This window comes from Pleurodeles waltl, chromosome 4_2 (assembly GCF_031143425.1).
Source record: "Pleurodeles waltl isolate 20211129_DDA chromosome 4_2, aPleWal1.hap1.20221129, whole genome shotgun sequence".
Lineage (NCBI taxonomy): Eukaryota > Metazoa > Chordata > Amphibia > Caudata > Salamandridae > Pleurodeles > Pleurodeles waltl.
In genome coordinates this window covers 486,560,685-486,584,261 of record NC_090443.1, presented here as the reverse complement: position 1 = coordinate 486,584,261, position 23,577 = coordinate 486,560,685, and positions in this window count along the sequence as shown.

Sequence of the window (23,577 nt, the reverse complement as noted above, 5' to 3'; positions counted from 1 at the left end):
CCACAACGTCGGACGACAACTCAGAAGGTTGTGCACTGCAGGAAGGAGTGTCGGGACCCAGGCTTGGCTGTGCACGAAGGAAATCCTGGAAGAGTACACAGGAGCCGGAGCAGCTGCAAATCACGAGGTACCCAGCAATGCAGTCTAGCGTGGGGAGGCAAGGACTTTCCTCCACCAAACTTGGACTGAAGAGTCACTGGGCTATGGGAGTCACTTGGACAGAGTTGCTGAGCTCCAGGGACCACGCTCGTCGTGCTGAGAGGGGACCCAGAGGACCGGTGATGCAGTCTTTTGGTGCCTGCGGTTGCAGGGGGGAGATTCCGTCAACCCACTGGAGATTTCTTCAGAGCTCCTGGTGCAGAGAGGAGGTAGGCTACCCTCAGAGAATGCACCACCTGGAAACAGTCGAGAAAGTCGTCAGGATGAAGCAATACAAGGTTGCTAGTAGTCGTCTTGCTACTTTGTTGCGGTTTTGCAGGCGTCCTGAGCAGTCAGGGGTCGATCCTTTGGCAGAAGGTGAAGAGGGAGATGCAGAGGAACTCTGGTGAGCTCTTGCATTCGTTATCTGAAGAATTCCCCAAAGCAGAGACCCTAAATAGCCAGAAAAGGAGGTTTGGCTACCTAGGAAGGAGGATTTGCTACCAAGAGAGGTAAGAGCCTATCAGAAGGAGCCTCTGACGTCACCTGCTGGCACTGGCCACTCAGAGCAGTCCAGTGTGCCACAGACACCTCTGTTTTCAAGACACACTGGAGGAGCTCTGGGCACCAACCCTGGGAGGTGCAGGTCAGGGGAGTGGTCACTCCCCTTTCCTTTGTCCAGTTTCACGCCAGAGCAGGGCTGGGGGATCCCTGAACCGGTGTAGACTGGCTTATGCAGAGATGGGCACCATCTGTGCCCATGAAAGCATTTCCAGAGTCACACCTATTTCCAAAGGGAGAGGGTGTTACACCCTCTCTCAGAGGAAGTCCTTTGTTCTGCCTTCCTGGGCCAGGGCTGCCTGGACCCCAGGAGGGCAGAAACCTGTCTGAGGGGTTGGCAGCAGCAGCAGCTGCAGTGGAGACCCCGGAAAGGCAGTACGGCAGTACCCGGGTTCTGTGCTAGAGACCCGGGGGATCATGGAATTGTCCTCCCAATGCCAGAATGGCATTGGGGTGACAATTCCATGATCCTAGACATTTTACATGGCCATGTTCGGAGTTACCATTTTGGCGCTGTGCATAGGTATTAACCTATGTACAGTGCACACGTGTAATGGTGTCCCCGCACTCACAAAGTCTGGGGAATTTGCCCTGAACGATGTGGGGGCACCTTGGCTAGTGCGAGGGTGCTCACACACTAAGTAACTTTGCACCCAACCTTCACCAGGTGAAGGTTAGACATATAGGTGACTTATAAGTTACTTAAGTGCAGTGGTAAATGGCTGTGAAATAACATGGACGTTATTTCATGCAGGCTGCAATGACAGGCCTGTGTAAGAATTGTCAGATCTCCCTATGGGTGGCAAAAGAAGTGCTGAAGCCCATAGGGATCTCCTGGAACCCCAATACCTCAGTACCATATACTAGGGAATTATATGGGTGTACCAGTATGCCAATGTGAATTGGTAAATTTAGTTACTAGCCTGTTAGTGACAAATTTGGAAAGCAGAGAGAGCATAACCAGTGAGGTTCTGGTTAGCAGAGCCTCAGTGAGACAGTTAGGCATCACAGAGGGAACACATACAGGGCACATACTTATGAGCACTGGGGCCCTGCCTGGCAGGGTCCCAGTGACACATAGACTAAAACAACATATATACAGTGAAATATGGGGGTAACATGCCAGGCAAGATGGTACTTTCCAACACAACAACCCCCAAACGAAGGTCAATAAGACTAGCCATGACCTGATGAGTCTTCATTGTCTAAGTGGAAATATCTGGAGAGTCCATTTGCATTGGAGTGGGTACTCCCAGGTCTATGTTCCACTGTATAGTTCATTCCCTGTAGAGATATGGACCACCTCAACAATTTAGGGTTTTCACCTTTCATTTGTTTTAGCCAAAGTAGAGGTTTGTGGTCTGTCTGAACAATGAAGTGAGTGCCAAACAGGTATGGCCTCAACTTCTTCAGTGCCCAGACCACAGCAAAGGCCTCCCTCTCAATGGCAGACCAACGCTTTTCTCTAGGGGTCAACCTTCCGCTGATAAAAGCAACTGGTTGATCCTGGCCCTCAGAATTCAGTTGTGATAAGACTGCCCCTACCCCTAATTCAGATGCATCAGTTTGAACAATTCATTTCTTGGAGTAACATGGGCTTTTTAGGACAGGTGCAGAGCACATGGCCTGTTTGAGCTCTTCAAAACCTTTCTGACAGCTAGCTGTCCACAATACCTTTTTAGGCATCTTCTTACTAGTGAGATCATTAAGAGGGGCTGCTATGGAGCCATAGTTTTGAATGAATCTCCTGTAATACCCAGTGAGGCCTAAGGAGGCTCTCACCTGGGTCTGTGTTGTAGGGGGAACCCAATCCATGATTGTCTGGATTTCCCCCTGGATTGATGCAATCTGTTCTCCACCTACACAGATAAACCACCTTACCCTGGAGGCACCGGAACCTGGCTGTCAGGAGGCCAAAGGTCCTTTAAATGATCCTCCTTGTTCGCCCATGTGCCTCATTGTAACGTTCCTCTGCCCTGGTCCTGGCATTCCTTACTGGGGTCAGTAGCCATGAGAGGGTGGGGCAACCAGAGACACCTGCAAATACCAAGGGATACCTGTTAGCCAGACACTAACCCTTAGGGCCAACCCCACACCCATATACCAACATCCACTGGGTGTGGACCGTGGGCTCACCTATTAGCCAAACCTGGTGCCTCTGGAGTTGGCCCATCACATATGGGATGCTGCTATTCCTCAAGAAAAAGGCGTCATGCACAGAGCCAGGAAACTTGGCATTCACTTGGGAGATGTACTGGTCCGCCAAACACACCATCTGCACATTCATAGAGTGATAGCTTTTTCTATTCCTGAACACTTGGTCATTTCTCCGGAGTGGGACAAATGCTACATGTGTACCATCTATGGTACCAATGATGTTGGGAATATGTCCCAGGGCATAAAAGTCAGCTTTTACTGTGGCAAAATCCTCCACCTGGGGAAATACAATGTAGCTGCGCATGTGTTTCAGCAGGGCTGACAACACTCTGGTCAACAAGTTTGAGAGCATTGGCTGAGAAATCCCTGATGCCATGGCCACTGTTGTTTGGAAGGAACCACTTGCCAGGAAATGGAGCACTGACAGGATCTGCACTAGAGGGGGGATACCTGTGGGCTGGCGGATAGCTGACATCATGTCTGGCTCCAATTGGACACACAGTTCTTGGATTGTGGCCAGATCAAGTCTGTAGGTTTAGGATAATGTGTCTGTCCTCCATTGTTGCAAGGTCCACCAGGGTTCTGTACACCGGAGGATGTCGCCAGCTCATATTCATCCTCAGCAGCAAAAGCCTATGGAGGAAAACGGTGAGCAGAGGGTCTTATTCACACATCAATTTAAATAATGCTGCATCTTTTACTTTACAGAACCTATATGTGAATCTGAGAGTCAGTTGCTGTGCCAATGTCTGCTGTGATGCAGTTAGGTGCCATGGCCTGTGCCCCCCTGAAATGGCGGCTGCCTGACTTGTGAGGAGGGACAAGTGGCATTGTGTGCCGTTGCGGTATGCGGTCTATGACCTCTGTACACCTTCGCATTGGTTATCATTGGGCCCTATGGTACGCACCGCCGCAGACGTGGCCACCATTTTCTATCTGTTCACTCACTTGCTACATGACCTTCAACAGGAGAGGACCTACACTGCAAGTGCTGCTGTGACCTGTGTCTGGAAGCGACAATGGCTCATGCGTCTGGGGAAAGGGCCCCTGCCTTCACTATGGAGGAGTTGGAGAAACTGGTGGATGGGGTCCTACCCCAGTACACGTTACTCTATGGTTCTCCAAACAAACAGGTGAGTACACTGTGAGCATGATGCGTGGGCCATGAATGTATGGATTGCTGTGTGTGTAAGCCACATGTGGGGGGGCTGAGGCGTCCTGGCCAGGGTGATTCATGTATGGTGGTCAATGTATGTGCATCAGGGGATGGGAGGGATCTGGTGGGCCATGAGTGTGACGGTCTGGACAGTTAAGTAATGCTCTTTTCTGCTGTCTTTTTCCATGCAGGTCAGCACCCATCCGAAAAAGGGAATTTGGCGTGCCATCGCCAAGGAGGTGTGGACCCTGGGGGTCTTTGACAGGCAGAGCACCCACTGCCGCAAACGGTGGGAGGATCTGCGCTGCTGGGCAAGGAAGACAGCGGAGGCCCAGCTGGGGCTGGCCTCCCAACGAGGAAGGGGTGCCCGTCGTACCCTGACCCCCCTGATGTTCCGAATCCTGGCGGTGGCCTATCCGGAGTTGGATGGGCGCTTGAAGGCATCACAGCAGCCACAAGGGGGTGAGTACAGATTCAGAATCCTGACTTTGTACGCATTAAGGTTTACCTGGGTGGGGGATGTGGGCTGTGGGTTTCCCTAGGCCAGGGCGAACATGGCGGGATAGGTCCCATGTTGGGCAGGTACTGAAGCACTCCACCCCCAATAGTGTTAGTGTTCATCTACTACTGGGCAGGGTCCTGTCGGTTTCAGGTGGTCAGCGTGTTAGGCATTGTACCACATGGGCTGGTGACTATCTTAGTAACTAGTAGTGCATGGACTAGTGCATAGGGCTGCTCCCTGTGAGTTGTGTGCGCCAACGGTAGTGTTGTTGCTGGCATTGACCAAGTGTATCCTCTGTCCCCCCCCCCTTTTTTGTTTTGTCACCCCGTCCTTGTGTGCATTAGCATCAACTGGCGGAGGAGCAGAGGCACCGGTGATGGAGGGAGCTGCATCCCACATGGGCCTGGAGACCAAATTCACTGACGGTGAGGGCACCAGTGGGACGGAGGGCGAGGGGAGCACCACGACGGGGACAGGAGGGGACACCACAGACAGCAACTCCTCCTCCGATGGAAGCTCCCTAGCGGTGGTGGACACCTCTGTGCTCACTACAACAGGTATAGCCACCACCCATGTACCAGCACCGCCCTCCCAACAGCCCCTCAGCGTGTTTCCCATGCCCACTCACAGAAGGGTGGGCATTTCCTTCGCCCCAGGCACCTCAGGCCCTGCCCCAGTCAGCCCTGCTGCTCACAGTGAGGAGGCTATTGACCTCCTGAGATCCCTCACTGTTGGGCAGTCAACCATACTGAAAGCCATCCAGGGTGTCGAGAGGCATTTGCAACAAACAAATGCCTACCTGTAGGGCATTCACTCTGGTGAGCGGCCCAACAGAGAGCATTCTAGACTCTGGCCTCAGCACTGATGGCAGCCATTGTCCCTGTCTCTAGCCTCCCTCCTCCAACTTCCTCTACCAAATCCCAATCCCCTCAACCTCAACCTATCCCAAGCACACCTTCAGAGCAGCATTCACCCAAATCACCACACAAAAGTGGCTCAGGCAAACACAAGTACCACACTTAATCTCACAGGCACTCACACAAGCACAATCCCCATGCAGACACACCAACATCCACTGCCTCCACTGTGTCCCCCTCCTCCTCCTCATCCACCTCCCTCCCAGTAGCGTCTCCACTCACACCTGCATGCACTACATCCTCATCCACTACCTCCATCACCAGCACGCCTATCACTACACACCCCTCACTGGCAGTCACCACCCCCATATCCATGCACACGTCCCCTGTGTCCTCTCCCAGTGTGTCTGTGACCCCTCCTCCCAAAGTACACAAACACAAGCACCCACCCACCCAACAACCATCCATCTCACAACAGCATCCAGCCCATGCACCTGCATCCAAACTCAGCAGACAGACACCTCCTACAACCACTCCCTCTTCCTCCAGTCCCAAACCCTCTCCCTCTTCCCGCCCCAGTGTCCCTAAGAAGCTTTTCCTGGCAAACATTGACCTCTTCCCTACCCCTCCCCCCGTCCTTCCACTCGGGCCAGGGTGGCCAGAACTCAGCCCAGCACCTCAGTCACCAAATCATCGTCCGCTGTGGTTCCTGCAGCTTTCAAAGCCTCAAAGGGGGCACCCGTCAACCCAGCCAGTGTGCCACCAACCTCTGCCAAGGCCAAAGCCATTCTGCCACCTGGCAAGGTGAAGAGAGGGACAGGATCCAGCAAAGGGAAGGAGCCACAACCACCCAGAAAGGCCTCCTCAAAGACTCCAGCTGCCAGACTCAAGTTCACACCACCATCTGCCAAGGTGAGGAAGGGGCAGAAAAATCCAGCCAAGGCACTTCAGCCGTCCGAGGTTGCAGGTGAAGGCCTGGTGTGTACCAGCACAACCGCCAGCACTGCACATGCACCACCAGCAGCCCTGCCACTAGCTCCGTCGGAAGCCCCGCCACCTGCACGGCCACCTGCACCGCCGTAAGCACCACTACTGTCAACAGCTGCAGCTCCAGTGGGCAGCCGTCCGAGGCTGCAGGAGAAGGGCTAGAGCCTCTCTCCACCACTCGCAGCACCGGCACCTACACCACGGCCAGCACCGCCACTGTAGGAGGCTCTCCTGGCTTGCAGTGGGTACCAGAGGTACTTACAGCTTGTGCCAGGTCCAGTTATCCCTTATTAGTGTAGAAGAGGTGTTTCTAGCAGCTTAGGCTGATAGAAGGTAGCTATGGCAAAGCAGCTTAGGTTGAACTAGGAGACATGTAAAGCTCCTACTATACCACTGGTGTCATATGCACAATATCATAAGAAAACACAATACACAAAAGTACTAAAAATAAAAGTACTTTATTTTTATGACAATATGCCAAAAGTATCTCAGTGAGTACCCTCAGTATGAGGATAAGTTATATACACAAGATATATGTACACAAACCAAAATTAGGTAAGTAATAGCAAGAAAAGTAATGCAAGCAGTGCAAAGTTACAGTAGATTGCAATAGGAGCACATAGGTATAGGGGCAACACAAACCATATACTCCAAAAGTGGAATGCGAACCACGAATGGACCCCAAACCTATGTGAGCTTGTAGAGGGTCGCTGGGACTGTAAGAAAACAGTGAGGGTTAGAAAAATAGCCCACCCCAAGACCCTGAAAGGTAGGTGTAAAGTGCACCTACTACCCCCAGAGAGCACAGAAGTCATGATAGGGGGATTCTGCATGAAGAACAAACACCAGCAATGCAACAACAGTGGATTTCCGGACCTGAGTACCTGTAAGACAAGGGGACCAAGTCCAATAGTTGCGATAGTGTCGAGAGTGGGTAGGAGCCCAGGAAATGCCAGCTGAGGATGCAAGGAAGCTGCCCCCTGTTGGAAGAAGCTTGGAGTTCTGCAAGAAAGAAGAGGACTAGGAACTTCCCCTTTGGAGGATGGATGTCCCACGTCGTAATGAAGCTTGCAGAGGTGTTCCCAGGCAGAAATACCACAAACAAGCCTTGCTAGCTGCAAGGGTCACAGTAGAGGTTTTTGGGTGCTGCTGTGGCCCAGGAGGGACCAGGATGTCGCGACTTGGAGGAGGAGACAGAGGGGGCGCCCAGCAACTCAAGAAGCCCTCACAGAAGCAGGCAGTAGCCGCAGAAGTACCTGAACAGGCACTTAGAAGAAAAACGAACCGGAGTCAACCCGAAGTCACAAAAGGGAGTCCCACAACATCGGACGACAACTCAGAAGGTTGTGCACTGCAGGAAGGAGTGTCGGGACCCAGGCTTGGCTGTGCACGAAGGAAATCCTGGAAGAGTACACAGGAGCCGGAGCAGCTGCAAATCACGAGGTACCCAGCAATGCAGTCTAGCGTGGGGAGGCAAGGACTTTCCTCCACCAAACTTGGACTGAAGAGTCACTGGGCGATGGGAGTCACTTGGACAGAGTTGCTGAGCTCCAGGGACCACGCTCGTCGTGCTGAGAGGGGACCCAGAGGACCAGTGATGCAGTCTTTTGGTGCCTGCGGTTGCAGGGGGGAGATTCCGTCAACCCACTGGAGATTTCTTCAGAGCTCCTGGTGCAGAGAGGAGGTAGGCTACCCTCAGAGCATGCACCACCTGGAAACAGTCGAGAAAGTCGTCAGGATGAAACAATACAAGGTTGCTAGTAGTCGTCTTGCTACTTTGTTGCGGTTTTGCAGGCGTCCTGAGCAGTCAGGGGTCGATCCTTTGGCAGAAGGTGAAGAGGGAGATGCAGAGGAACTCTGGTGAGCTCTTGCATTCGTTATCTGAAGAATTCCCCAAAGCAGAGACCCTAAATAGCCAGAAAAGGAGGTTTGGCTACCTAGGAAGGAGGATTTGCTACCAAGAGAGGTAAGAGCCTATCAGAAGGAGCCTCTGACGTCACCTGCTGGCACTGGCCACTCAGAGCAGTCCAGTGTGCCACAGACACCTCTGTTTTCAAGACACACTGGAGGAGCTCTGGGCACCAACCCTGGGAGGTGCAGGTCAGGGGAGTGGTCACTCCCGTTTCCTTTGTCCAGTTTCACGCCAGAGCAGGGCTGGGGGATCCCTGAACCGGTGTAGACTGGCTTATGCAGAGATGGGCACCATCTGTGCCCATGAAAGCATTTCCAGAGTCACACCTATTTCCAAAGGGAGAGGGTGTTACACCCTCTCTCAGAGGAAGTCCTTTGTTCTGCCTTCCTGGGCCAGGGCTGCTTGGACCCCAGGAGGGCAGAAACCTGTCTGAGGGGTTGGCAGCAGCAGCAGCTGCAGTGGAGACCCCGGAAAGGCAGTACGGCAGTACCCGGGTTCTGTGCTAGAGACCCGGGGGATCATGGAATTGTCCTCCCAATGCCAGAATGGCATTGGGATGACAATTCCATGATCCTAGACATGTTACATGGCCATGTTCGGAGTTACCATTTTGGCGCTGTGCATAGGTATTAACCTATGTACAGTGCACATGTGTAATGGTGTCCCCGCACTCACAAAGTCTGGGGAATTTGCCCTGAACGATGTGGGGGCACCTTGGCTAGTGCGAGGGTGCTCACACACTAAGTAACTTTGCACCCAACCTTCACCAGGTGAAGGTTAGACATATAGGTGACTTATAAGTTACTTAAGTGCAGTGGTAAATGGCTGTGAAATAACATGGACGTTATTTCATGCAGGCTGCAATGACAGGCCTGTGTAAGAATTGTCAGATCTCCCGATGGGTGGCAAAAGAAGTGCTGAAGCCCATAGGGATCTCCTGGAACCCCAATACCCTGGGTACCTCAGTACCATATACTAGGGAATTATATGGGTGTACCAGTATGCCAATGTGAATTGGTAAATTTAGTTACTAGCCTGTTAGTGACAAATTTGGAAAGCAGAGAGAGCATAACCAGTGAGGTTCTGGTTAGCAGAGCCTCAGTGAGACAGTTAGGCATCACAGAGGGAACACATACAGGGCACATACTTATGAGCACTGGGGCCCTGCCTGGCAGGGTCCCAGTGACACATAGACTAAAACAACATATATACAGTGAAATATGGGGGTAACATGCCAGGCAAGATGGTACTTTCCCACACAACAACCCCCAAACGAAGGACAATAAGACTAGCCATGACCTGATGAGTCTTCATTGTCTAAGTGGAAATATCTGGAGAGTCCATTTGCATTGGAGTGGGTACTCCCAGGTCTATGTTCCACTGTATAGTTCATTCCCTGTAGAGATATGGACCACCTCAACAATTTAGGGTTTTCACCTTTCATTTGTTTTAGCCAAAGTAGAGGTTTGTGGTCTGTCTGAACAATGAAGTGAGTGCCAAACAGGTATGGCCTCAACTTCTTCAGTGCCCAGACCACAGCAAAGGCCTCCCTCTCAATGGCAGACCAACGCTTTTCTCTAGGGGTCAACCTTCCGCTGATAAAAGCAACTGGTTGATCCTGGCCCTCAGAATTCAGTTGTGATAAGACTGCCCCTACCCCTAATTCAGATGCATCAGTTTGAACAATTCATTTCTTGGAGTAACATGGGCTTTTTAGGACAGGTGCAGAGCACATGGCCTGTTTGAGCTCTTCAAAACCTTTCTGACAGCTAGCTGTCCACAATACCTTTTTAGGCATCTTCTTACTAGTGAGATCGTTAAGAGGGTCTGCTATGGAGCCATAGTTTTGAATGAATCTCCTGTAATACCCAGTGAGGCCTAAGGAGTCTCTCACCTGGCTCTGTGTTGTAGGGGGATCCCAATCCATGATTGTCTGGATTTCCCCCTGGATTGATGCAATCTGTTCTCCACCTACCAGGTGTCACAGATAAACCACCTTTCCCTGCCCTATCTGGCACTTTGAGGCCTTGATAGTGAGGCCTGCCTTTTGCAGGGCCTCTAAAACTTTCCAAAGGTGGACCAGGTGCTCATCCCAGGTGGAGCTAAAGACAGCAATATCATCTAGATATGCCGCACTAAAAGCCTCCAACCCTTGCAGGACTGTGTTCACCAACCTCTGAAAAGTGGCAGGTGCATTTTTCAAACCAAAGGGCATCACTGTAAATTGGTAGTGCCCTCCTATAGTTGAAAATGCAGTTTTAGGTTTAGCATCCTCAGCCAGTTTGATCTGCCAATACCCTGCAGTCAAATCAAAGGTGCTTAGATACTTGGCAGATGCCAGTGTATCTATGAGCTCATTTGCCCTGGATATAGGGTGAGCATCAGTTTTTGTTACCTGATTGAGACCTCTGTAGTCTACACAAAACCTCATCCCCTTGTTCCATCTTTTGAGTGAGGCTTTGGTACAAGCACCACAGGACTCGCCCATGGGCTTTCAGAAGGTTCAAAGACTCCTAGATCAAGCATTTTCTGAACCTCTTGTTTTATGCAATCCCTGACATGGTCAGGCTGCCTATAGATTTTACTTTTGACAAGCAAGCTGTCTCCAGTATCAATTGTGTGTTCACACCAAGATGTGGTGCCTGGCACAGTTGAAAAGAGTTCAGAAAATTGTCCAAGGAGATTTATGCAGTTATCTTTCTGTTCTGCAGTCAGACAGTCTGCCAAAACTACTCCCTCCACTAAAGCATCTTCTTGAGATAGGGGAGAGGGTCACTCTCTTCTTCCTGTCCCTCATCTGTTGCCATGAGCAGGGTGAGATCAGCCCTGTCATAGTAGGGTTTTAGGTGGTTGACATGAATCACCCTAAGGGGACTCCTGGTAGTGCCCAGGTCTACCAAATAGGTGACCTCACCCTTTTTCTCAACAATTAGATGGGGTCCACTCCATTTGTCCTGGAGTGCTCTTGGTGGCACAGGCTCCAATACCCACAACTTCTGTCCTGGTTGGTACTGGATCAGAACAGCCTTCTGGTCATGCCATTGCTTCTGGAGAACTTGGCTGGCCTGAAGGTTTTTACTGGCCTTTTTCATGTACCCAGCCATTCTGGATCTTAGGCCAAGTACATAGTCCACTATGTCCTGTTTGGGAGCTTTTAAAGGTTGTTCCCAACCCTCCTTCAGAAGTGTTAGTGGACCTCTTACAGGGTGTCCAAAGAGGAGTTCAAAGGGGCTGAGGCCCACTCCTTTCTGGGGAACCTCCTTGTAAGCAAAAAGGAGGCAAGGTAACAGGACATCCCATCTCCTCCTGCGTTTTTCAGGGAGTCCCATTATCATACCTTTGAGAGTTTTATTAAACCTCTCTACCAGTCCATTAGTCTGTGGATGATAAGGAGTGGTGAATTTGTAGGTTACACCACATTCCTTCCACATAGCTTTCGAATATGCAGACAGAAAGTTGCTACCCCTGTCTGATACAACCTCTTTTGGAAAACCCACCCTGGAAAAGATTCCCAGGAGGGATTTTGCCACTGCAGGTGCTGTAGTGGTCCTTAGAGGAATTGCTTCAGGATATCTGGTGGCATGGTCCACAACCACCAAGATAAACCAATTGCCTGAAGCAGTAGGAGGGTCAAGGGGGCTAACTATGTCAACCCCTACCCTTCAAACGGGACCCCAACCACAGGTAGTGGAATAAGGGGAGCCTTTGGTGTGCCACCAGTCTTGCCACTGGCTTGGCAGGTCACACAAGACTTGCAAAAATCTTTAGTGTCCTCTGACATCCTAGGCTAGTGAAACAGGGGGACAAGCCGTTCCCATGTATTGATCTGGCCCAAATGCCCAGTCAAAGGAATGTCATGTGCAAGAGTTAAGAGGAACTCTCTGTACTGCAGGGGAATGACCAATCTCCTGGTTGCTCCAGGTTTTGGGTCCCTTGCCTCGGTGTACAAGAGGTTGTCCTCCCAGTAAACTCTATGTGAGTCACTGACATCCCCATTTTGCTGCTTGACAGCTTGCTGTCTGAGACCCTCTAATGTGGGACAGGTTTGCTGTGCCACACTCAGCTCTTCCCTGGCAGGACCCCCTCCACCCAAAAGCTCAGCAGTGTCTGCTGCCAGCTCATCTGGTGAAGGTTCTGCACAGGGAGGAAATTCTTCTTCCTCAGAAGGAGAATCATCTATAGAGGGGGGGATAGTGGGTAGGGATTTACCCTTGCTACCCCTAGCTTTAGGGAGCACTTGGTCCATTGTTCCAGGATCCAAGTTACCCTGTCCTTTTTGCTTTTTGGCCTGAGCCCTTGTCAAAGCAAAAATATGCCCAGGAATGCCCAGCATTGCTGCATGAGCCTCTAAGTCCACTTCTGCCCAAGCTGATGTCTCTAAATTGTTCCCTAGTAGACAGTCTACAGGTAAATCTGAGGCAACCACAACTTTCTTTGGACCAGTAACCCCTCCCCCCCAGTTGAGATTCACAACAGCCCTGGGGTGGCTAAGAGTGTTGTTATGAGCGTCTGTCACTTGGTACTGGTGACCAAGTAGGTGTTGTTCAGGGTGCACCAGTTTCTCTATCACCATGGTAACACTGGCACCTGTGTCCCTGTAGGCCTGAACCTCAATACCATTTATTAAGGGAAGTTGCTTGTACTTATCCATATTAAGGGGGCAAGCAACCAAGGTGGCCAAATCAATGGCACCTTGAGAGACTAACACAGCCTGTGTGGTCTCCCTAACAAGACCAACCCCAACTAAATTACCAAAAGTGAGCCCAGCTACTCCCTTGGATTGGCTATTAGTAGGTTTGCTCCCACCACCACTGCTTACAAGGCACTACTAGGGGCATTAGAATTTACAATAGGGGTTGTGGTAGTGGGAGGTTTGGTGTTTTTCTTTGGACAAGTGGCATCAGTTGTCCAATGGCCTTTGACTTTACACAAATAACACCATTGCTTTTTAGGTTGATTATTGGAAGAGGATTTGGACCCACCAACCCCACCAGAGGATTTTTGTGGGCCTGATGAAGACTCAGTTTTACTTTTGTCCCCACCCTTGTCAGAAGACTTACCATCCTTCTTCTTGCCATCCTTGTCACCCCCTGTATGAACTTTTCTGTTCACTCTTGTTCTGACCCATTTGTCTGCCTTCTTTCCCAATTCTTGGGGAGAGGTCAGATCTGAGTCCACTAGATATTGGTGTAACAAGTCAGACACACAGTTATTCAGAATATGCTCTCTCAGAATAAGATTATACAGGCTTTAATAGTCAGAAACTTTACTGCCATGTAACCACCCTTCCAAGGCCTTCACTGAACAGTCGTCAAAGTCTATCCAGTCTTGTGAGGACTCTTTTCTGGTTTCTCTGAACTTAATCATGTATTGTTCAGTGATTAAGCCAAATCCACCCGAGAGTGCATCCTTCAAAACTGCAAAATTGTTAGCATCACTTTCTCTAACAGTAAGGATCCTATCCCTACCCTTTCCATTGAAAGATAGCCACAATATAGCTGTCCACTGCCTTTGAGGGACCCCCTGTACCATACAGGCCCTCTCAAGTGCAGCAAACCACTTGTTGATGTCATCCCCCTCCTTGTAAGGGGGGACTATCTTGTGCAGATTCCTGGAATCATGCTCTTTAACAGGATTACTATCAGGAATACTGCTGCTGCCACCCTGGGGCCCTAACCCCAATCTCTGTCTCTCCTTCTCCAGGTCTAGGGATTCCCTATCTAAGGCCAGCTGTTGCTGTTTAAGCTTCAGTCTGGTCTCTTCAACCCTCAACCTTTTGAGTTCCCTTTCTAACATGTTGTCTTCAGGGTGGGTGGGTTGGGAATGCTTTGACACAGAAGATAAATTGGAAACAACAGAGGGGGATCGGTCCCTAACTGACTGAACCCTAGCAACTTGGCCTCTTGGAATAAACACTCCCCTACTATGATAGGAACCTCCATTACTACCAACATTACTAGGTGTCCTGCTAGGGGGCAGATCTGGTTCAGAACCCTCCCCACCTCCCTCAAGGAGATCCCCTGAGTCAGAATGGGGACCTTCTATTAACCTCTCATTTGAAGTTCCTGCTTGGGACTCATCATTCACAATAAGCATGTTAAATAGAAACTCTTTTGTAGGGTTCTTTCCTATCACTAAACCTCTATCTAAGCAGAGACTCCTTAGGCTCTTGTAATTCAAATTGTCATAAGTAGCATTGACCATTTTAAGAGTAGAGTCTTCTAGAGACATGATAGTAAAACGTTTAGAAATAGTGAGAAGGAAGAAAAAGTTTCAGAACTTTTTAAAGAACATGGAAAAAACTTTTTCTAACTTTTAGAAAACTTTTAGAAGTTTTAGAATACTTTTCAGCACTTAGTAAAAAGTGTAAGAGGAGAAAAGCAAAACTTTTTGGTTAGGTGTACATACACTGAACTTGTTTTGTATATTATTCTCTTATGAAAAGTACACAATGACAAAGTGGTAAGTAGTTACAAGTACTTATCCCACCGCTGCACAACCAATGTAGGAGGCTGGCCTGGCTTGTAGTGGGTACCAGAGGTACTTACACCTTGTGCCAGGTCCAGTTATCCCTTATTAGTGTAGAAGAGGTGTTTCTAGCAGCTTAGGCTGATAGAAGGTAGCTATGGCAAAGCAGCTTAGGCTGAACTAGGAGACATGTAAAGCTCCTACTACACAACTGGTGTCATATGCACAATATCATAAGAAAACACAATACACAGAAGTACTAAAAATAAAGGTACTTTATTTTTATGACAATATGCAGAAAGTATCTCAGTGAGTATCCTCAGTATGAGGATAAGTTATATGCACAAGATATATGTACACAAACCAAAATTAGGTAAGTAATAGCAAGAAAAGTAATGCAAGCAGTGTAAAGTTACAGTAGATTGCAATAGAAGCACATAGGTATAGGGGCAACACAAACCATATACTCCAAAAGTGGAATGTAAACCACAAATGGACCCCAAGCCTATGTGAGCTTGTAGAGGGTCACTGGGACTGTAAGAAAACAGTGAGGGTTAGAAAAATAGCCCACCCCAAGACCCTGAAAGGTAGGTGTAAAGTGCACCTACTACCCCCAGAGAGCACAGAAGTCGTGATAGGGGGATTCTGCAGGAAGAACAAACACCAGCAATGCAACAACAGTGGATTTCCGGACCTGAGTACCTGTAAGACAAGGGGACCAAGTCCAATAGTCGCGACAGTGTCGAGAGTGGGCAGGAGCCCAGGAAATGCCAGCTGAGGGTGCAAGGAAGCTGCCACCTGTTGGAAGAAGCTTGGAGTTCTGCAAGAAAGAAGAGGACTAGGAACTTCCCCTTTGGAGGATGGATGTCACACGTCACGATGAAGCTTGCAGAGGTATTCCCAGGCAGAAAGGCCACAAACAAGCCTTGCTAGCTGCAAGGGTCACAGTAGAGGTTTTTGGGTGCTGCTGTGGCCCAGGAGGGAACAGGATGTCGCGACTTGGAGGAGGAGACAGAGGGGGCGCCCAGCAACTCAAGGAGCCCTCACAGAAGCAGGCAGCACCTGCAGAAGAACCTGAACAGGCACTTAGAAGAAAAGTGAACCGGAGTCAACCGGAAGTCACAAAAGGGAGTCCCACGATGCCGGAGGACAACTCAGAAGGTTGTGCACTGCAGGAAGGAGTATCAGGACCCAGGCTTGGCTGTGCACAAAGGAAATCCTGGAAGAGTGCACAGGAGCCGGAGCAGCTGCAAATCACAAGGTACCCAGCAATGCAGTGTAGCGTGGGGAGGCAAGGACACACCTCCACCAAACTTGGACTGAAGAGTCACTGGGCTATGGGAGTCACTTGGACAGAGTTGCTGAGCTCCAGGGACCACGCTCGTCGTGCTGAGAGGGGACCCAGAGGACCAGTGATGCAGTCTTTTGGTGCCTGCGGTTGCAGGGGGAAGATTCCGTCGACCCACGGGAGATTTCTTCAGAGCTCCTGGTGCAGAGAGGAGGCAGGCTACCCTCAGAGCATGCACCACCTGAACACAGTTGAGAAAGCCGGCAGGATGAAGCAATACAAGGTTGCTAGTAGTCGTCTTGCTAATTTGTTGCGGTTTTGCAGGCGTCCTGAGCAGTCAGGGGTCGATCCTTTGACAGAAGGTGAAGAGGGAGATGCAGAGGAACTCTGGTGAGCTCTTGCATTCGTTGTCTGAAGAATTCCCCAAAGCAGAGACCCTAAATAGCCAGAAAAGGAGCTTTGGCGACCTAGGAAGGAGGATTGGCAACCAAGAGAGGTAAGACCCTATCAGAAGGCGCCTCTGACATCACCTGCTGGCACTGGCCACTCAGAGCAGTCCAGTGTGCCACAGACACCTCTGTTTCCAAGATGGCAGAGGTCTGGGACACAGTGGAGGAGCTCTGGGCACTTCCCCTGGGAGGTGCAGGTCAGGGGAGTGGTCACTCCCCTTTCCTTTGTCCAGTTTCGTGCCAGAGCAGGGCTGGGGGATCCCTGAACCGGTGTAGACTGGCTTATGCAGAGATGGGCACCATCTGAGCCCATCAAAGCATTTCCAGAGGCTGGGGAGGCTACTCCTCCCCAGCCTTCACACCTATTTCCAAAGGGAGAGGGTGTTACACCCTCTCTCAGAGGAAGTCCTTTGTTCTGCCTTCCTGGGCCAGGGCTGCCTGGACCCCAGGAGGGCAGAAACCTGTCTGAGGGGTTGGCAGCAGCAGCTCCAGTGGAGACCCCGGAAAGGCAGTCTGGCAGTCCCCGGTTCTGTGCTAGAGACCCGGGGGATCATGGAATTGTCACCCCAATGCCATAATGGCATTGGGGTGACAATTCCATGATCTTAGACATGTTACATGGCCATGTTCGGAGTTACCATTGTGACGCTGTACATAGGTAGTGACCTATGTACAGTGCACGCGTGTAATGGTGTCCCCGCACTCACATAGTCCGGGGAATTTGCCCTGAACAATGTGGGGGCACCTTGGCTAGAGCCAGGGTGCCCACACACTAAGTAACTTTGCACCCAACCTTCACCAGGTGAAGGTTAGACATATAGGTGACTTATAAGTTACTTAAGTGCAGTGGTAAATGGCTGTGAAATAACATGGACGTTATTTCACGCAGGCTGCAATGGCAGGCCTGTGTAAGAATTGTCAGATCTCCCTATGGGTGGCAAAAGAAATGCTGCAGCCCATAGGGATCTCCTGGAACCCCAATACCCTGGGTACCTCAGTACCATATACTAGGGAATTATATGGGTGTACCAGTATGCCAATGTGAATTGCTAAATTTAGTTACTAGCCTGTAAGTGACAAATTTGGAAAGCAGAGAGAGCATAACCAGTGAGGTTCTGGTTAGCAGAGCCTCAGTGAGACAGTTAGGCATCACAGAGGGAACACATACAGGGCACATACTTATGAACACTGGGGCCCTGCCTGGCAGGGTCCAAGTGACACATAGGCTAAAACAACATATATACAGTGAAATATGGGGGTAACATGCCAGGCAAGATGGTACTTTCCTACAGCCACCTGCACCGCAGCTAGCACTGCCGCAAGCACCGCCACCTGCACCGCTGACTGTAGCACCACTGGCAGCAGCCCCAGTGGGCAGCCGTCCGAGGCTACAGGAGAAGGGCTGGAGCCTCCCTCCACCACTGGCAGCAACCCCACCAGCCCCGGCACTACCACCAGTTTGCAGCTGTAGGCTTTGCCGGGTAGAGTCTAGCCCTGCCTCCATGGACTATCATGCAACCTGGTCTCTGAAAATCTTGTGCCTCAGACACCCAGGTGAGGGACTGTGGACTGCCACGCCCCAAGTGTTGCACCACTGGGCAGAGAGCTCCCTCCAGAACCAGTGGAGAAAGGCATCCACTCACCCTATCCTTTGCAGGATGAAGCACACTGGGCACAAAGCCCCCTCCAGAACCAGTGGAGAAAGTTGTCCACTCACCCTATCCTTGGCAGGATGAAGCACACTGGGCACAAAAACCTCTCCAGAACCAGTGGAGAAAGTCATCCAGTCACCCTGTCCTTGCCAGGATGAAGCACACTGGGCACAAAGCCCCCTCAAGAACCAGTGGAGAAATGCATCCACTCATTCTATCCTTGTCAGGATGAAGCACACTGGGCACAAAGCCCCCTCCAGAACCAGTGGAGAAATGCATCCACTCACCCTATCCTTGGCAGGATTAAGCACACTGGGCACAAAGCCCCCTCCAGAATGAGTGGAAGAAGGCATATACTTGAGAGACTGTGGCTTTGCACTCCCCGGGACCAAGCAGTGGACAAACCACCCACTTGAGAGACTGTGGCTTTGCCTCCCCAGGACCAAGCAGTGGCAAACTACTCACTTGAGAGACAGTGGCTTTGCAGTCCCCAGGACATCGCTGCGGGCATGGAGCCCCCTCCAGGAACAGTGGCGTTGTCCCATCTTCCGGCTGAGGTGCACGCCCCTTCACTCTCCCCCTGAGGTGCTTGTGTGTTTTTGACCTGATGCCCCTGCAGTGTTCTCTCCGTATTAAGGCAGGAGTCAAGTGTGGGCTTGGCCTATGAATTTTGGCCCAGTGGCCCACGGTCATTTTGAGTGGACAATGTACTGCCTTATGTACATATTGTATATTTTTGTAAATACTGTTTTTTAAATTATTACGTATATCTGACTATTTCAAAAATATCACTGATTTGACTCTATTCCTTTTGTCCATGCGTTCTTCCAGGGGATTACGGGGTGTAAATGTGATGTTGCTGCATGTGTTTGTGTGTATGGTTTTGTGTGTGAGGGTGGGGGTGTGGCGTGTTGCGTGTGTGTGTGTCACTCTCTTTTTCCTCCCCCCAGTGTAGGTCTCTCAGATGGGGAGTAATAAGGCGGTGGCGGTGGCGGGGGGCATCGAGGATCAGGTGTGCGGAGGCGTTTTGTATGCGTTGCAGTCGTTTAAGGAGTTTGGCCAGGGCTCCTGCGTAGAGGGTGTTTCCGTAGTCAAGTTTGCTGCTGACGAGGGCCTGGGTGACTGTTCTTGTATATGTGGGGATCCATCTGTAGATTTTGCGGAGCATGCGGAGGGTGTTAAAGCAGGATGAGGAGAAGGTGCTGACTTGCTTGGTCATGGAGAGTGTTGAGTCGAGGATCACGCCCAGGTTGTGTGCGTGGTCGGTGGGTGTCGGGGCTGCTCCTAGAGCGGTCGGCCACCAGGAGTCGTCCCAGGCTGAGGGGTTGGCGCCGAGGATGAGGACCTCCGTCTTATCTGAGTTCAACTTCAGTTTGCTGTTCTTCATCCATTTGGCGACGGCCTTCATTCCTTCATAGAGGTTAGATTTGGCAGTGAGTGGGTCCTTAGTGAGGGAGAGGATCAGTTAGGTGTCATCGGCATTGGAGATAATGTTGAGGTTGTGTAGCCGGGCGACTTGGGTGGGCGGGCCATGTAGACATCGAACAGCATAGGGCTGAGGGATGATCCCTGGGGATGCCGCAGATGATCTTGGAGGCTTTGGATCGGAAAGGGGGGAGGCGGACGCTCTGGGTTCTGCCGGAGAGGAAGGAGGCGGTCCACTCCAGAGCTTTGTCCCGGATCCCTGCGTTGTGGAGGCATGTGCGTAGGGCGTGGTGGCAGACGGTGTCGAAGGTGGCAGAGAGGTCCAGGAGGATGAGGGCCACGGTTTCGCCATTGTCGAGCATGGCCCTGATCTCATCAGTGGCGGCAATGAGGGCAATTTCGGTACTGTGATTGCTGCGGAACCCTGACTGGGATGGGTCTAAGATGTTTTCTTCGAGGTAGTGGGTCAGTTGTCTGTTGACGATCTTCTTGATGACCTTGGCCAGGAATGGGAGCAGGGAGATGGGGCGGAAATTCTTGAGGTCTCTCAGGTCCGCCATGGGTTTCTTGAGTAGGGGATTGATCTCAGCATGCTTCCAGTTCTCGGGGTAGGTCGCGGTCTCGAAGGAGATGTTGATGACTTTGCAGAGGTGGGGTACGATGGTGGCGCTTGCTTTGTTAAAGATGTGGTGCGGACATGGGTCTGACGAAGATTAAAAGAGTGGATAGTACTCATAGTTTTGATTGTGTCATCTTCGTTCACGTTGTCCCAGATGAGCAGGGGGTCATAGTTGAAGGTGGTAGGAGAGTCTGAGGAGGTGGTGGTTGGCGGGTGGTCTGGCTGTTGAAGCTGTCGAGGATGTCTGTGATCTTGTGGTGGAAGAATGTGGCGAGGAAGCTGCACAGGTCTTGTGATGGTGGGATGTCGTTTGTGCTGGAGCTGGGGTTGGAGAGTTCCTTCACGATGTTTAAGAGCTCCTTGCTGTTGTGTGCGTTGTTGTCAAGGCGGTCTTTGACGGAGGTTTTCTTGGCAGATCTGATGAGGTGATGGTCTTTGTGGATGGCCTCCTTGAAGGCAGCATGGTTGTCCGCTGTATGGTCGAGGAGCCACTTTCTCTCCAGTTTCCGGCAGGTTTGCTTGGAGGCTCGAAGGTCCGAGGTGAACCAGCTGGCTCTCTTGTTGGCGCCTCTGCAGGAGGATTTATTGAGTTGGCCGATAGTGTTGGCACAGTCGTTGATCCAGCGCCAGAGGCTGCAGGCTGAAAGGGCGGGATTAGTGGGTGCGGTGGGTGGTTTTCGGGCGAGGCTGGTGTTCAGCTGGTCTTGGCTGACTTTGCTCCAGTTGCGGCAGGGGATCTGATGGGTGCAGTGGTGCACGGTGGGTTTACGGAAGGTGTAGTGGATGCAGCGGTGGTCGGTCCATAGGAGTTCCGTGGTGTGGCTGAAGGTGACGTGGGGGCTAGCGGAGTAGACGGGGTCCAGCGTGTGGCTGGCTGAGTGTGTTGAAGTAGTGATGAGTTATCTGAGTCCCAGAGTGGCGAGGTTGTCAATTAGGGTGGTGGAGTTGGGGCCGTTGTTATTCTCCAGGTGAAAGTTCAGGTCGCCGAGGAGGATGTAGTCGGCGGAGGATAGGGCGTGCCTGCTGACGAGGTCGGCGATGGAATCGCAGAACTGAGGCCGTGGTCCGGTGGGTCTGTAGATGAGAGTTCCTCTGGGGGGTGGTGTTGGGTTTGGTGTGGATCTGGAAGTGCAGGTGTTCGGCGGTGCTGAGGGTGTCGTTGGTGCAGGTCGTGACCTTGATGGTGTTCTTGTGGACGATGGCGATCCCGCCTCCGGCTCCGTTGATGCGATCCCTGCGGGTGATCTTGTGGCCATCCGGAATGGCTATGATGATGTCTGGGGCCGAGGAGGCGTTCATCCAGGTCTCCGTTAGGAAGGTGACATCCAGGGTGGAGGTGTCGAGTAGGTACCAGAGTTTGACAGCGTGTTTGCATGCGGAACGGGTGTTTAGTAGGATGCATCAGAGGTAGTTGTGGTCTGTCTCAGCGGGTGGTTTGGCAATTTGGAGGCTGGAGAAGCTGCAGTTCCGGCAGGTGAAAGGTCCCTGGGTGTGCTTAGGGGAGGCCAGGAAGCAGGCATGTGCTGGTCCGGTGTTGAGTGTGAGGAGGCTGCTGGCTGTGTGGTGGCATTGGGTGCCATGGCGGTCTTGGGAAACAGGGGTTCTGGTGCTGGGCGCGGTCTGGGCACAGACAGCTGCAGACGGGCTTGCCTTAGGCGCGCCTTTGGCGCGCCAGCTGCGCAGCCACGCAGCAGCTGCCATATAAGGGGAGGTGGGAGGGAGGGGCAGCTGGGAGGTGGTAGCAGGTCTGCGAATGGGCGAGTGAGGGGCGGGGCCGCAGAGACGCAGCCGCTGGAAAAAGAATTGAGGAAGATGGAGGGGTGGCAGGACGCAGGGACGCAGCTGCGGGGATAGTGATCAAAAAATTAAAAGTGTTGAAGCCTGGAAATTGAAGGAGAAAGCCTGGAGCAGCGGCAACCAGCACAAGGTGCAGGGGAGCGACCTGTCTAAAAGCAGGGTCAAGGGTCACTCCCTTCACCACGCAGCAGCTGCCATATAAGGGGAGGTGGGAGGGATGGGCAGCTGGGAGGTGGGAGCGGGTCGGCAAATGGGCGAGTGGGGGGCGGGCCGCAGGGATGCAGCGGCAGGAAAAGGAATCGAAGAAGAGGGAGGGGGCGGGCCGCAAGGACGCAGCGGCGGGGATAGTGATCAAAAAATTTAAAGTGAGGAAGCCTGGAAATTGAAGGAGGAAGCCTGGAGCAGCGGCACCTGGCACAAGGTGCAGGGGAGCGACCTGTCTGAAGGCAGGGTCAAGGGTCGGAATCCAATCCAATCCACCCCATCCCATTTCAGTCCACCCCACTCCAATTCAATCCAATCCAACCCACTCTGCCCCTCCCTTCAATCCACCCCACTCACTCCAATCCACCACACTCTACTCCAATCCTCCCCACACTATCCCAGTCTAATCCACCTCACCCCACACCAGTCCAGTCCACTCCACCCCCACTCCAATCAAATCCAATCCACCCCACTACAGTCCAATCCACACCACTCCAATCCAGTGAATCCAGTCCACCCCACTCCATTCCAATCTAATGCACCCCACTCCAATCCAATTCATCCCACGCAATCCAATCCACCCTTCCCCAGTCCTATCACTCCAATCCAAACCACCCACTCCAATCCAACCTAATTCACCCCAATCAAATCCATCCCAATCCAATCCACCTCACTCCATTTCAATCCACCTCAATCCAATCCACCAACCACACCTATCCACCCCACTCCACTCAATCCACCCCACTCTGCCCCATTCCAATCCACCCTACTACCTTAATCCATTCCAACCTATTCGACCCCACTCCACTTTACAACAGTGTCTGTCACTGAACTCTACTCAACTCTACAACACTCTACTTCCCCTACTCCACTCTACGACACACCAACAAATCCGCTCTATGACACTCTACTTCCGCACTCCACTCTGAAACTCCACACCACCAACTTTTAGCCATGCTGGATAGCAGCCACACCTGTGTACAAAATTGCAAAACACATTGCCTAAGCCAATAGCTCTTGTATAGGCGAGACCTATTGGCTTTGCCACTGCTTGTTATAACTGAGGAAAATACTTGTGTTTATCAGTGTGTGATAAGTTTGTTATCTCTTTGTGGCTCAATATTTTCCATATACTGTTTGGTGTTGCATTGAGAAATAATTGCGGTTTACCACTTGCAAAATAATTTGTTTCCTGAGGGTGAGATAATTTTGGTTTCCAGTAGAGGGGAGTGATTCTTTTTATGTTACCTTCTTCTTGAATATTAGCGGTTTCCTATTGAGCGATAATTGGTAGGATGGTTGTAGTCTTCCTTTACCTGAAGGAATTTCAGTTTGTCTTTAAGTGAAACGTTTGGTCTCTCATTTGTGGATAATTTTGTTTTTCCACTGAGGGAAATAATTTTGA